The sequence below is a fragment of the Triticum aestivum genome, chromosome 3B (genome assembly GCF_018294505.1).
Source record: "Triticum aestivum cultivar Chinese Spring chromosome 3B, IWGSC CS RefSeq v2.1, whole genome shotgun sequence".
NCBI lineage: Eukaryota > Viridiplantae > Streptophyta > Magnoliopsida > Poales > Poaceae > Triticum > Triticum aestivum.
The window spans coordinates 70,843,993-70,857,394 of NC_057801.1; the positions used below are offsets into that span (position 1 = coordinate 70,843,993).

The following is a 13,402-nucleotide window of genomic DNA, read 5'->3' on the forward strand; positions in this document are numbered from 1 at the left end:
TCAGGCCGTAGTAGAACATGAGCCCCCGGACAAAGGGGTGAAGTGGAAAGCCCAGTCCGCGAAGGAAGTGGGGAAGAAAAACGACCCTCTCATGGGGCCTGGGGGTGGGGATGAGCTGCCCCTTGTCGGGCAGCCGGTGCACAATGTCGCCGGACAGGTAGCCGGCGCTGCACAGTCTTTCGATGTGCTCCTCCGTAACGGAGGAGGTCATCCACTTGCCTCCCGCTCCAGACATAACTGGGGAAGGTTGAGACGAGATGTGCGGGCTTGGGCGCTGGAGCTCGAGTGCGCGGAGATGGATAAGCAAAGGAGGAAGAAGGCGTAGGTGAAAAGGTGAATCCTTATCCCTTATATGGGCGGGCGAAGTCTATGCGTCCCCCACCGGCCTGGTAAAACTCGCTTATCCCCCAAGCGTCACCATCAATGGCGCGGTTGGGTTACCCACATCCGTATTGATGAGAATCCCAGATTAAGGGGGAACACGATCTCTGCTTCGACAAGATGTGCCAAGGAAACCGCTTCGCTAAAATGCGCTGAGGTGGTAGAGTAAGAAACGATTCAAGTAATGGCTCGGTAGTGGCGTGACGTCATGCCGCAAAAAACGTCAGCAGATTGAACTTGTGTATATATTATTCTCTCTACGGTGGAATGTGGAATTTATTTTGCAGAGCCGGACACTATCCTGGTGTTCACAATCTTCTATCATTCGGAGGAGGAACCCGCCTTGCAATGCCAAGCAATATACGCGCCGGACTTATCGTCATTGAAGCCTGGTTCAGGGGCTACTGAGGGAGTCCTGGATTAGGGGGTGTCCGGATAGCCGGACTACCATCATCAGCCGAACTATCATCGGCCGGACTATCATCATCGACCGGACTCCAAGACTATGAAGATACAAGATTGAAGACTTCGTCCCGTGTCCGAATTGGACTTTCCTTGGCGTGGAAGGCAAGCTTGGCGATACGGATACATAGATCTCCTACCATTGTAACCGACTCTATGTAACCCTAGCCCTCTCCGGTGTCTATATAAACCGGATGGCTCTAGTCCGTAGGACAACAACAACCATTACAATCATACCATAGGCTAGCTTCTAGGGTTTAGCCTCCTTGATCTCGTGGTAGATCCACTCTTGTAAACATCCACAATATCAATATCAATCAAGCAGGACGTAGGGTTTTGCCTCCATCAAGAGGGCCCGAACCTGGGTAAAACATCGTGTCCCTTGTTTCCTGTTACCATCCGCCTAGACGCACAGTTCGGGACCCCCAACCCGAGATCCGCCGGTTTTGACACCGACACCCGCCATCTCAGCGGAGAAGCAGCGTGGCTTCCACTGAGCTGCTTCAGCCGGAGCATGTCTTGACGGCTCCTGCCAGCTATCCCGTGGATGCTATCAGGGAGTCTCAACATTGCCACATTATGGCGCGATGGATGAATTTGAAGGTCAAGGCGGCTGTTGGCTCTGTTTATCCTACTGGATCCGGAGCAACTTGTCACTGCCGGCCGATTCTAGAAGGATATGCTAAGGTGATGGTGGATGAAATAACGGAGGGATTTGAGGACCTCCTGCTTCCACCCTACCGGTGAAGGGGAGACTAGGCTGGGTTCTGCTCTGAAGACTCCATGCCTATGGCGGAAGGAGCTCATCAACCTTCCGAACTGGACGCCTACGCCTCCTCCTCCTCCTCCGGCGAGTTAGGGCACTCCGCCTCCTCCACCGCCTCCTCCTCCGGCGAGTGACGATCAGGGCAGGCGTGGCGGCACTCCGCCTCCTTCTCCGGCGCGTGGCGGCACTCCGTCTCCTTCTCTGCCTGCGCCGGCGCTCCCGAGCAGCCAGCAGGCTCCTCCTTCTCCGCCTCGCCAGCAAGGGTGGAAGAGACCCGCCGCGGCCCCGGCTACTCCGGCGCGTCGTACTCCTTCTCCTCCGCCTCGTAAGCAAGAACGAAAGAAGACAGACGCCGCAGCCGCTCCGTCTGCTCCGATTGACCTCTATTTCTCGTAAAGTGCTTGTGGCAGGAACAAGGGAATGATTTCTGTGAATACTACGTGTGCGAGTTCATCCACAACGCGACTTTGAAAAACAAGCGGGGCTACTCTAAAAGACAATATGAAGTGCGTAAGCAATAATATTCATAATTTCATTTTATTACACCATCATTTCTGTTGAGTTTCATTCATATATATGTATTAATTAACCCCCTTCTTCAAATTAGACGTGGCAGATGCGGAATGAACTCCTAGAACCAGATCGCATGAACGCAATTCAAGAGGAATTGGCGGGATTCTTTCTTGACCACGTCATCAATAAAGCCGGGGAATACCATGTGGACATTGATTTCAATTGCTAGGGGATTGTAATTAAGAGATCTTATACATATTGTACATGTATGTAGCCAGTAGCGTCGGATACATGATACGAAAACTTGTTGTTTGACCAATCTCTCGGAGAAGGAGAGGTCGATCGATCACTTCTCTCGGTATGCATGACGAACTTCTGTACTCAATGGTTCTCTCGATCACTTATGTATATAGTACGTAGCGTCGACCAAGCACGGACATAAGAGATCACACTTCTCTCTATTAATTAGCTAGCTAACACAATATATGAAACACCTAAATTAACCCCCCAAAACCCCCAACCCCCCCCTCCTTTCAAAAAAAAACCCAGCCACTAGAATGCTGACGCGTGGATGCCTTTTAGTCCCGGTTGGTGCCACCAACCGGGACCAAAGGCCCCCTGACTGGGCTCGGCGCACAGGGCCACGTGGAGGCACATTGTCCCGGTTCGTGTTTGAACCGGGACTAATGGGTGAAGGTATTAGTAACGACCCATTAGTCCCGGTTCATGAACCGGGACTATTAGCTGTTTTTCTACTAGTGTTTTGTCTATGTATCCACACATGTATCAAGTTTCCGTTTAATATAATTCTAGCATGAATAATAAACATTTATCATGATATAAGGAAATATAAAATAACAATTGTAATATTGCCTCTAGGGCATATTTCCTTCAGTCTCCCACTTGCACTAGAGTCAATAATCTAGATTACATTGTAATGATTCTAACACCCATGGAGTCTTGATGCTGATCATGTTTTGCTCGTGAAAGAGGCTTAGTCAACGGGTCTGCAACATTCAGATCCATATGTATTTTGCAAATCTCTATGTCTCTCTCATTTACTTGATCACAAATGGAGTTCAAGCATCTCTTGATGTGTTTGGTTCTTTTGTGAAATCTGGATTCCTTCGCTAAGGCAATTGCTCCAGTATTGTCACAAAATATTTTCATTGGACCTGATGCACTAGGTATTACACCTAGATCGGATATGAACTCCTTCATCCAGACTCCTTCATTTGCTGCTTCCGAAGCAGCTATGTACTCCGCTTCACACATAGATCCCGCCACGATGCTCTGCTTGGAACTGCACCAACTGACAGCTCCACCATCCCATTGTTACATTGGAGCTTGATATGGAGCCTTCTAAGGGCGTCTGGGATCTGAGCCATCGGATTGTCCGTCCAAACAAATCCCAAATGTCAAATCTTTTGATGAAACGATCCAGGCAGTTGGATCAACTGTGATGTGATAACCAATGAATAGTGCCCATATTTCCACACCCATGTTGTTGCACCGGCTCTCAGTGACATGCGGGACCTAGGCGGTGTGGGCCCTTGCTATCATCGACCGCAAAGGTTGGCATGTCTAGTGTTGGTCGTTGTGTGCGCATGAGGCGTGCCACCGCTTGTTATTTTCAGTGCTCGCCAAGGGTAGTTCCGGCATTTCACGTAATCCTATGCCAAGTGGATTATCCTGATACGTTTCCCCATCCCCAATTCAGGGTTTCCTCACTTCTCTCTCTCCCTCGCGACAATACCGTCGCGGCCCCCCTCCCCTTCTCAGTTGTGCTCTCCCCTCTCTTGCTCCCCTCACCTCGCCTCTTCACCAATCACATTCCTCTCTTAGCTGCGCTGCAGTCGCCATTAAGGATCTGCTGCCGACACCGGCTCTCCCCCTCGAGCTCACCTGCCACATTGTCGGGGAAGAGGAAGCTGGCGCTGCTCTTCCCGGAGGAGCGTGTCGTCGTGCCGTTGACGGGAGGAGCCCAGGCGGGGCGACATGAGGAGGCCAGCGGAGCGCGCCATCGCCATGTGGAGCTCGTGCCATCACCGTCGTCACCCACGGGGGACAGCACAAGTTGCTGGTGGATCGGGGTTTCTCGTGGCTGGATCAAGGTCTGAGTGCCGTGCTTAGTCGCTGTCGTTGTTGCCGTATTCGCCACACCTCAGGTGCCTCCTCATAGCTCTTTCACTCCTTCCTCTGTTCTTTGCCATTGAGCTTATGGGGTGTTGCTTCCATCCACGTTTGCGTCGGACGCATGGATGTATAGCGGCGCAGAGCTGGATATGGGCTACGGGGGCGTGGATGTGGAGCAGCGCCCGAACAGATCTAGAGCGGTTCCGAAGCAGCGGAGCAACGGATCTGATGAGTCGGAGCAGCATAGCGGCGCCGGAGCCTCCACATCGTCGTTGTCCTCACGCATCCACACATGGTACGACCTCTCTCTTTTCCACGCCGAGTACTTGCAACAGTACGGCCTCTGTTTTCCATGCATGGTACTTGCAGTAGTTCTTGATCAGTAGTACTTGAAGTAGTCGGATTGAGTTGTTCTTGATCCCATAGTACTTGAAGTAGTCGGATTTAGTACTATCAGTAGTTGTTGATCCAGTAGAGTTTGGAGTTCCTGAATCCTTAATGGACACTGCCATTCTCCGTCTCTGCTCAGTCTCGCCCCTGAATCCTTAATGGACACCAAACAACAGAACTGCAGACTGCAGTTCCTGCCCAGCTAAAGATAGCAGTTCCTGCCAGGTCACTCTTGTGCTAAAGATAGCTCCCAAGTAAAGAAAGGATATGAGTATTTCCTATGCTTTCCTGTAGAGAATAGTTCTTGATCCAAGTCACTTTTGTTACTTTCTTAGTGAACTGAACGACCAAACTGAGTACTTTCTGTAGAGAATAGTTCTTGGTCACTCCTTATGCTAAACTGAGTAAACTGAACCAGAAGATACTTTCTGGGTCACTCTTGCAGTAGTTCTCGATCAAAGTAAATAAAGGAGTAAAAAATGTTAAGAAAGAACGCACGAAAGAATTTTTTTGTTATGTTTTCCTGTACTGCAAGTAGTTTGTAGAGTTCTTGCAGTAAAGAGAATTGTACTCTGGGGTAGTTCTTGATCCGATGCTTCCAATACAGAAGTGCTCCATTGTCTTGAGTAAACAAGAAAACCTCCGGTACCTAAGAGCATCTCCAGCCGTTGCGCCTCCCAGGAGGCATTTTTTCAGCCTCCTGGGGTTGGCCCGCGATATTTGTGACATTGGGGTCAAAAATTTCCCAGTCGTCGCCCCTCGCCATACTCTATCCGCAGCTCCTCCTCTCCTCCTGGCCGCCACGCCCGCGCGGCCGCCAGCTCCTGCCGCAGCTCCTCCTCTCCGCCGCGCCCGCACGGCCGCCAGCTCCTGCCATAGCTCCTCCTCCCCGCCAGCTCCTCCCCGCAGCAAGGCCCCCGGCGAGCTCCTCCTCCCGGCCACAGCTCCTCTTCGACCTCGTCTGCACGACGGCGAGCGGGGAGGCAGGTGCTCCGCCCAGCCGCGAGCTCCGCCCCGGCCACGCTTCGCCCAGGCACAAGCTTGGCCCTGACCACGCTCCGCCCGGCCGCGAGCTCGGCCCCAGCCACGCTCCGCCCGGTCGCGGAGTTGCTCGCCCCGTCCCGTCCACGCCCGGCCACGAGCTCCGCCAGCGCTCGGGAGAGGAGAGAGGAAAAGAGAGGACAGAGGGGGAGAGAGGGAGGTGGGAGACTGAGGGTGGGCCAACACCGAGAAAAAGGAAGAGCCGGCACGCCCAGCTGCCCCCCGGGGGGCTGGGTTCGGGGTGGGAGTGCCGGCGTCGTTTTTCTCCAAAACCGGCGGAAAGTGTCGCTTCGAGGGCGCGAGTGGGATGATTTTTTGCCGCTGGTGCTAAAAATTGGCCTGGGGGGCGTTCTTGGGGACGTGGGTGGAGATGCTCTAACAGGTCACTTGCAAGCAATTGCTATAGAACAAAATTAACCAATCGATGTGGAGTCATTTACATGCAGGTGTAGGACTTGTCGTAGTTTTCTTCCAATCAGGAGTAGCAAGTGCAAACTAAATGAATCTTCCGTGGGACGCGGAGTATGTGATCGCGAGCTCACAGGAGCACGGAATCACACCCGTCCAGGATTGTTGTGAGATTCGGTGCATTGAATGGAGGTGTCAGTGGGCCGGTTCATGCGCGATTGTGAAAAAATGGTATGCTCCCGTGTGCTCTCCTGACACATGGGCCCTGATTGAACGGAAGCTTGGACGTCGTCGACGGCCAGAGACCCGAACCGTGGCTCTAGATGTCGCCGGAGTCCTGATCCGTGGACCAGATCACCGGCTGCCGGTAGCGCCGTCTGGGTGGGGCAGTAAATGCGTTTAGGTGCGGCGCTTGGTGCCAGGGCAGAAAAGTTGGGTTAGGTATGCTTCCCAGCCGGCGGGACGGTGAGGAAATCTAGTGCGCCGGCGGTGGCTGCGCTACCAAGAGGCTCAGAAGTTCAGCGGCGGCCATAGAGTTCCTGATGCAACCTATAAACAGGTCAAAATCTGGAAGACTGCCCCCTTTTCTGTTTTGACTGGATTCGGTTAATCTTAGATAACTGCAGTTTGCCGTCCTGAAAATTTGTGTCGATTCTGTAGAACATTCCTAGAGGAGGTGAATGAAAACAACGACAGTGTGGAGCCGATTCGGTTCCCGGTGAGCGTGCCGGCAGATGTTGATCTGCCATCGCGGGCAGCTTCAAGTGGGCACGGCCAGATCTGCCTTGAAGACGTCGCTGCAGAGGCAGTAAGCGGAGGGAAGACTCAGGGTTCAGAGCAGTCGACAGAGCAAATGGACCCAAAAACTCCAGGTTGGACACAAAGGTACGAATGATTTCAGTTGAAATGCATGATGAATTGCAGTTCCGGTATTTCAATAAGCTGATAAAAATATATATTGTCAGTAGAAGAATCTAACATCTAACAGGTTCAGTGCAGAATCTTTATTTTGTTTTTCTGAAATAGTATACTGGATTCTGCATTCAACCATGAACCAAACATGTGTTACCTGTCATGTAGTGCGAATTTGTGATGCAAATTAGGCGTGGTGATAATTTAGACAGTTAGATGCCTACTTTGACAGTCAGACATAATGCAGATTCAGAAAAAAATAAACAAACATCTCATGTGTACTTGTTTGCCGTGAGAGCAGAGTGCGTGTGGGTGCTGCTGCTCTAGGCAGGGCTCCTTGTGCAGACAGGGTGACAGCCTTCAAAAAAACCGTACGGCAATTTGCAAAGGATCCAGGGGACATTGTGATTGTGCCAAAGATAGGAACAAGTTTCGACACGCTCGGTGAAGCCTACGACTTTTACAATTTATATTCTTGGGAGAAAGGATTTGGCATTAGATATGAAAAGAGCATGCTAAATGTGAACCGGACGAAGTGCATGCAAGAGATAGTGTGTGGATGTGCGGTATGGTAAATCATTTTAGAACTTAAGAAGCATGGTTATTACTTGTATAATGAAATGGAAATACATGAACTGTACTGACTATGCATCTTCTTGCTCTTTTGTGTCTGTAGGGGAAGCCAATCGTTAAAAATACACAATCTTGTCGCCGTCAATGCCCAACACTCATAAGGCTGTCGCGTTCCAAGGATAATGGGTGGTACTGTGCAGCCACATCCTGAAGGTGATTTATATGGCTTGGTTATCGGCACGTGTGCTCTGTTTTTTAATTGATTGAATTGTGGGTTACATCTAAAAGCTAATATGATGTCTCTCCGTTTATATTGCAATGTGCAGATAATGGACTTCATACGTGTCATGAAAATCCCAAAAAGCACATTGTGAAGAGGTGGCACGAGATGCAAGAGATATTCTTCTAGCACACCTCACACAATACCAGAGGGACAATGCTCAAGAAAACCCATTCAGTTTCCGATATTTCAATATGTATATGCAAGCCATGGAGCTTGTCCAAATGGGAGACTGCAGCGTGGCAGCGTATCAACATTTGATTTCAATGTTCAGGCAATGTGCATCTGAAAATGAAGCCATTCACAGAAGTGCGAGATGGGTTGGGTTCGGAAGACAGGTTAGCAGACAATATAAAGGTTCCATTAACGCCGTGTGCAGGTACGGAAGGTACACAGATTACCATCCGCGATGGTGACTGCAACTCCGCAAACGAATCTGGAAATGTCCGAGCAACCTTATTGCTGCCAGCAAAGTGTGACCAGCCAAAAATGCTCCAAGGCCTGGGATGGTCGAATTCAGGTACTCTGGCTCTCTTCGAGGACATTCGGCCGTCTTCCTCGGCGTAGTGACGCAACACATTATTGTTCTCGTTCAGGGAAACGCAGATTCGGAGGCGTCAGTTAACCAGGGAGATGATCGTGTCCTTGTGAGAAGTGGGAGCTCAGTGGTTTCCTCGCTGTCTCTGCAGGTGTTTTAGCAAACCAGTGGTTGGTACTATTGGTTTTGCATGAACGAGAGCTGAAGAACGACTGCATTATTTGCAGGTAAGGGGTGGTCACGACGATGGCGAAGCACATGGATTACAAGACTACGTGGTGCACATGAGGAGCAAGCTTACGGTGATGCAGAGGAGGGTACGACGACCACGACCCTGGTGCTAATGAGTCCGACGAAGATTACACAGAATCAGACGATAGGTGTTTAGGAGACGAGGACGATGTGCAAGAGAGCAACCGCCGCTGCGCCAAGCGTGCTAGAATTAACTAAGAATCCGTATTGTAGGCCATCGCGTGTCAATGCAGCTATGGTAATGACGCCATTTCCTTGCTGACGAGTTGGACCAATCAAGACATCGTACTGTTCTGTTTAGTTCACCTGTAGCTTCAAATGGGCCCTGCTTCCTGCAGTTGTAAGCTTTTTGTTATCGTACAAGCAGTGTGGTCTCTGATGTGGTACTTGAAGTGTGAGGGCTGGACCTAAAATGAACAAGCAAGATACAATAAATGAGTAAACGGCTCAGTTGGCACATAATCGAGGACGGAACGGTCCAATCCGTCGTCCCCCGTCTGATCCGCCGCGTTGGTAACTGACGGAGTTAACTGATCAGTGGGCCATGTACCATTTCCGTAAATAACAGCAGGAGCACATACCTGAGGCTAGTCCTGGCCATCTCAGGCCCGGCCCTGACGGCCCACCCAGGCCCGGCCCTAAAATCCAGGGCCTAGGCCCGATGGGCTTGCCCATGGGCTGGGCTTGGGCCTGAGTTTTGAGCCCACCAGTAGGGCCTGGACGGGCTTGGGCTGAGGCTATATAGACTCCAGCACAGATCACAAGAAATATAAATGGTCCTGATTTCGGGATCCTGTGAGCTCGGGCTCACATTAGCATTTTCGTCTTCTGTGCTCCTATTCAGCAAAATCTTTCTAGTAAAATCTTTTGCATTAGTGTAAACTTGCAAGAAATTTAGTGCTCTTATTCAGCAAAATCTTTTGTTAAATCTAAATGAATCTTTCAGTAAAACAAAATGAATCTTTTGCATTAACTAAATGGAGTACTCCCTGTGTACTGGAGTAGCAAGTGTAGCAATATTATTGGAGTAATTTTTTTAAGTTAAGTTGTGTAGTAGTGTACTTCTGCTTGCTCTTCTCTGAATCTTTTTAGTTGATTGAAACTTTTCATTCAATTCAAACTAAATGAATCTTTTCAGTTAAGTGATTCCTTTTGCTTCAACTAAAACTAAATGAATCTTTTAAATTAAATGAATTTTTTTATTCAATTAAGACTAAATGAGTCTTTTGCTGCGTATAAATACAGTTTGGTTAAAACTGAAATAATCTTTTGCATTAATTAACTAAAACTTTTCTTTAACTAAAACTAAATGATTTTTCAGTAAATAAAGTTTTGAATTAATTAAAATTAAATGAATTGCAGCAGGAGTATCCTCCTTCTCTTGACTTCTCTTCTCTTTTATGCAAGTGCCCCAGCAGTATGAGTAGTTCTTGGAGTAGTTTAGTTTAGGGTGTAGTGTAGGACTTGCAAGTACTCCCCTTTTGCCCTCCATCATTTTCAGTTAATTAACTGAAACTTTTTTCAGTTAATCCTTGCTTGTAGGAGTGGCAGCACTACTTTCCTTGTTCTCTTCTCTTCTTTTCTATAAATTCATTCATCTCCTCTCCTACTACTCTCGTATCAGAGAATGATCATACAAATGGACGAAAAATACACGGGTAGAAATATACACATACAAATGGAGTATGGAGTAAAAAATCAAATGGAGTATGGAGTAAAAATTCAAATGGACTAAATATTCACTCATATCCTCTCTTCTCTAAATTCAGTCATATCCTCTTCTACTACTCTCATATCAGAGAATGATCATACATGGAGTAAAAATTCAAATGGAGCTCTTATTGATTTCTCAATTTCACACTGATGATTTTGCTGTTGTTGATGTTCACACAATTGACCCAAGTCTTCTTAACTGCAGATTTGGCAGCTCCAACTCAACGGACAGCCCCACTCACACCTTCTGCAACATAAGGTTTCCAGGCAAACCCTAATCTCCACTGCCGATAATTTTTTCTCTACTGTCACCATCCATCTCTCACTGTTCTAAGTGGTTCTTGTGAAAGAGTTTTTTTTTCTGCATCCTTTATTTCTATTAGATGATTATTAGTACATCAAGAAGTTGTTGTAGCTTCCCCATCCTTTACTTGAACTCTGGGTGGATTTGTAATCAGATGTGATTTGCTTGACATGTGTAGATGTGTAGACCTTCCCCATTTTCTCTCAATATAGCCCATTGTTTCTAATTTGTATTCACTATAGTACTCTCGAGTTTGGTCATTATAATTATTGATTGTTTCCTGTTATACCTAAATTTATTGTTTTGAATTTCACTAATTTCTTTCCATGGCTTATATGTGATCAAATGCTCCAAATTATATATGAAACCTTCCTGTTCTACACAAGCTGAACTGTTTCCTGTGAGGCGGCTACTAGGAGTGATGCATATAGCATTGCTTGGGGAGTTGTGATTTAGTCATTGGCTATGGTCATTGGTATGATAGAAGCGTTACACAATGCATTGATGATAAAACTACTATTCTCTCAAACTGGTAATATTGATCTATTTTCTTGAATGATGTAAAGTTAATGAATAGCCATGCCGACATCAGTTTGGTTTATAGTAGGTTCAAATGCATGTACATATTTATGTATTTCCTTTTTTCAATTTTTAGTTATGCTAACTGAATATTACTTCCTAATTTGATTTATTCAGGGTGAATGCTTCTTTTGTCCTGTTCGCTCGGTCATCAAACAAACCCTAACTTGCCTCAACCGATTTCCTTCTATGCTCGGTGAGCCCTTCTCTTCCGCGCTTTCCCCTGCTCTCTTTCCTTCCGTATCTCTAGGATTAGAACAATTGATGGGAAGGAGATACAGTACAATGATAGAACATGTAGATCCAGTTTATTGTCCATTCAAACATGGTGGTTCTCCACCCTACTCCCCCCTCTGTCTCTCTTTCAATGTCTTCCAGTCTATGATATATAGCTGGCCAAACGGGTCGTGCTAACTGGACCGGCCCGGTAGCACGCAGGAACGGCACGACCCGGGCCAAAAGGGCCAGGCCCGGCACGCAGCACGCCATGGGCCTGGAGGCTGGGCACGCGGGCTGGCACGGCACGACCCGTTTATTTTTTTCCAGATTTAAATTACAGCCCAATAGGCTAAAAAGCAGGTGGTCCATCGTGCTAAACGTGCCATGGGCCGGCCCGTTTAATAATCAGGCCATGCCTGGGCCAAGGAGTGACGCCCGTTGGCCGGCATGGCACGACCCTGGTATTAAACGTGCCACGACGGGCCGTGCCGGCCCGGCCCATTTGGCCAAGTCCTACTCTGATATTCATCATATTACTGATTTGGTTATATGTGCATGTGTTGTTTTCCTGCTGATTGGTGTGCACATGGTTTTGGTTGTTGTGCTAATCAGTAATCAAAATCTATCATGGAACTTGGTGTAACTACAATTCGTCTCACCCTGACATGCTCTTCTTCGAGTCCTTATTCCATTATAGACACACTATTCTCAACATGAAAAACTGTAAATGATTGACACACATTACCGTGGATGACCAGTTTATACCTCCAAAGTTTTGCATCAACACAGCCAGCTTATATCTTCAATAACTCTAAATGTAACATCATATATAAGAGATACTTCTTGCATTGGATTGGTTGTTTCCAAACAAATATAACTGAAGGTTTTCCATTAGATGCTGTAGAATTCCCTGATTTATTGCCATCTTCAAAAGGACACAGCGGCTTGATGCCACACATACATGAATATTATGATGATAAAAAAACAAGTGTCCATATGCTTGTAAAACAATATGTTGTTCTATCATATTTATCGAAGGTGCATTCACTGTAAGTCTATGCTAATTACAACATCTCTCTTTGTTGATTTTCGTGTACCTCCAATAATAGCAACATTATGGAAGGAGCAAGGATCGCCACATTATGAAGGTTATACATGCATACTTAAAAGCATCTCGTCCCTAATTTGTATAGAAGATGTTGTATTTGACGCACTCATTGTCTAAATTATTTAGGTAAACATCGCCATAGACGCCATCGTGCCAGAATGCCGTGTCTTGAGCCATGTCTTTGCAGGAGGACATTAAAAAGAGGTAACACGATGGCCTTGCAATGTTATTTGACAATTTGTTTTCCGAGTGTTAAACCAAACTGCTGTTCTTGACATGCAGGGCCGCATATACGCTATGGTGGATCAGCCTTCGAATGCAGGTGCTTCTATGCAAAAAAAAAAAAAACTTAGATCTCTCCGTGTGAAAGTGATTGACTAAGGTATTTTGTTGGTAAGAGCAATTCAACCATCAAGTATTGTGTGTGAGATGAATAAGACCTTCACATCTCCTGGACAGTGGATTGTAAGGACCCTGCCTACGCATCTTGCTTATCATGGTCAAGTTATATCATAAGTTCATAACCATTATGTCGTTCATGTCTCTAGTATTTCTCGGTTCCATTCACAAGGAGGCACCTTGAGAGATGTCCTAATCAACCGATAGACAACATTGTGGACTAAACTCACGTGTGGGTGTGCCGAGGAGCGAGTCCGTCTTAGAGAGGAGTTGATGGAAAGGCTACCATAACAACTAATTAGTCAGATTTTGTGGACATTAGAAAGATGGGAAGACGCGAGCTTTGTGTCCTTGCGTTCAAAGCTGAGACGCGAGTTGTCACTCACTATCTACCCGCTTTAACTAGGTCAGCTAAAAAGTCAGTCACG

The 13,402-nt window shown here is 47.4% G+C and overlaps 1 long non-coding RNA gene across 4 annotated transcripts; it reads left to right on the top strand.

Annotated features, from left to right (window-relative positions):
- The first annotated feature begins 3,854 nt into the window (after positions 1–3,854).
- On the top strand, positions 3,855–9,071 carry LOC123068647 (uncharacterized). 4 transcript variants are annotated; one of them, XR_006431913.1, is made up of 8 exons: positions 3,855–4,290; positions 4,392–4,553; positions 6,758–6,982; positions 7,311–7,575; positions 7,686–7,795; positions 7,909–8,382; positions 8,459–8,551; positions 8,628–9,071. It is a non-coding gene; the product is annotated as an uncharacterized lncRNA (long non-coding RNA). The 4 variants fall into 4 exon arrangements; XR_006431915.1 differs by lacking the exons at positions 3,855–4,290; positions 4,392–4,553 and adding an exon at positions 4,562–6,656 and having other exon boundaries at positions 7,311–7,580; XR_006431912.1 differs by lacking the exons at positions 3,855–4,290; positions 4,392–4,553 and adding an exon at positions 4,562–6,656.
- Positions 9,072–13,402: the final 4,331 nt, after the last annotated feature.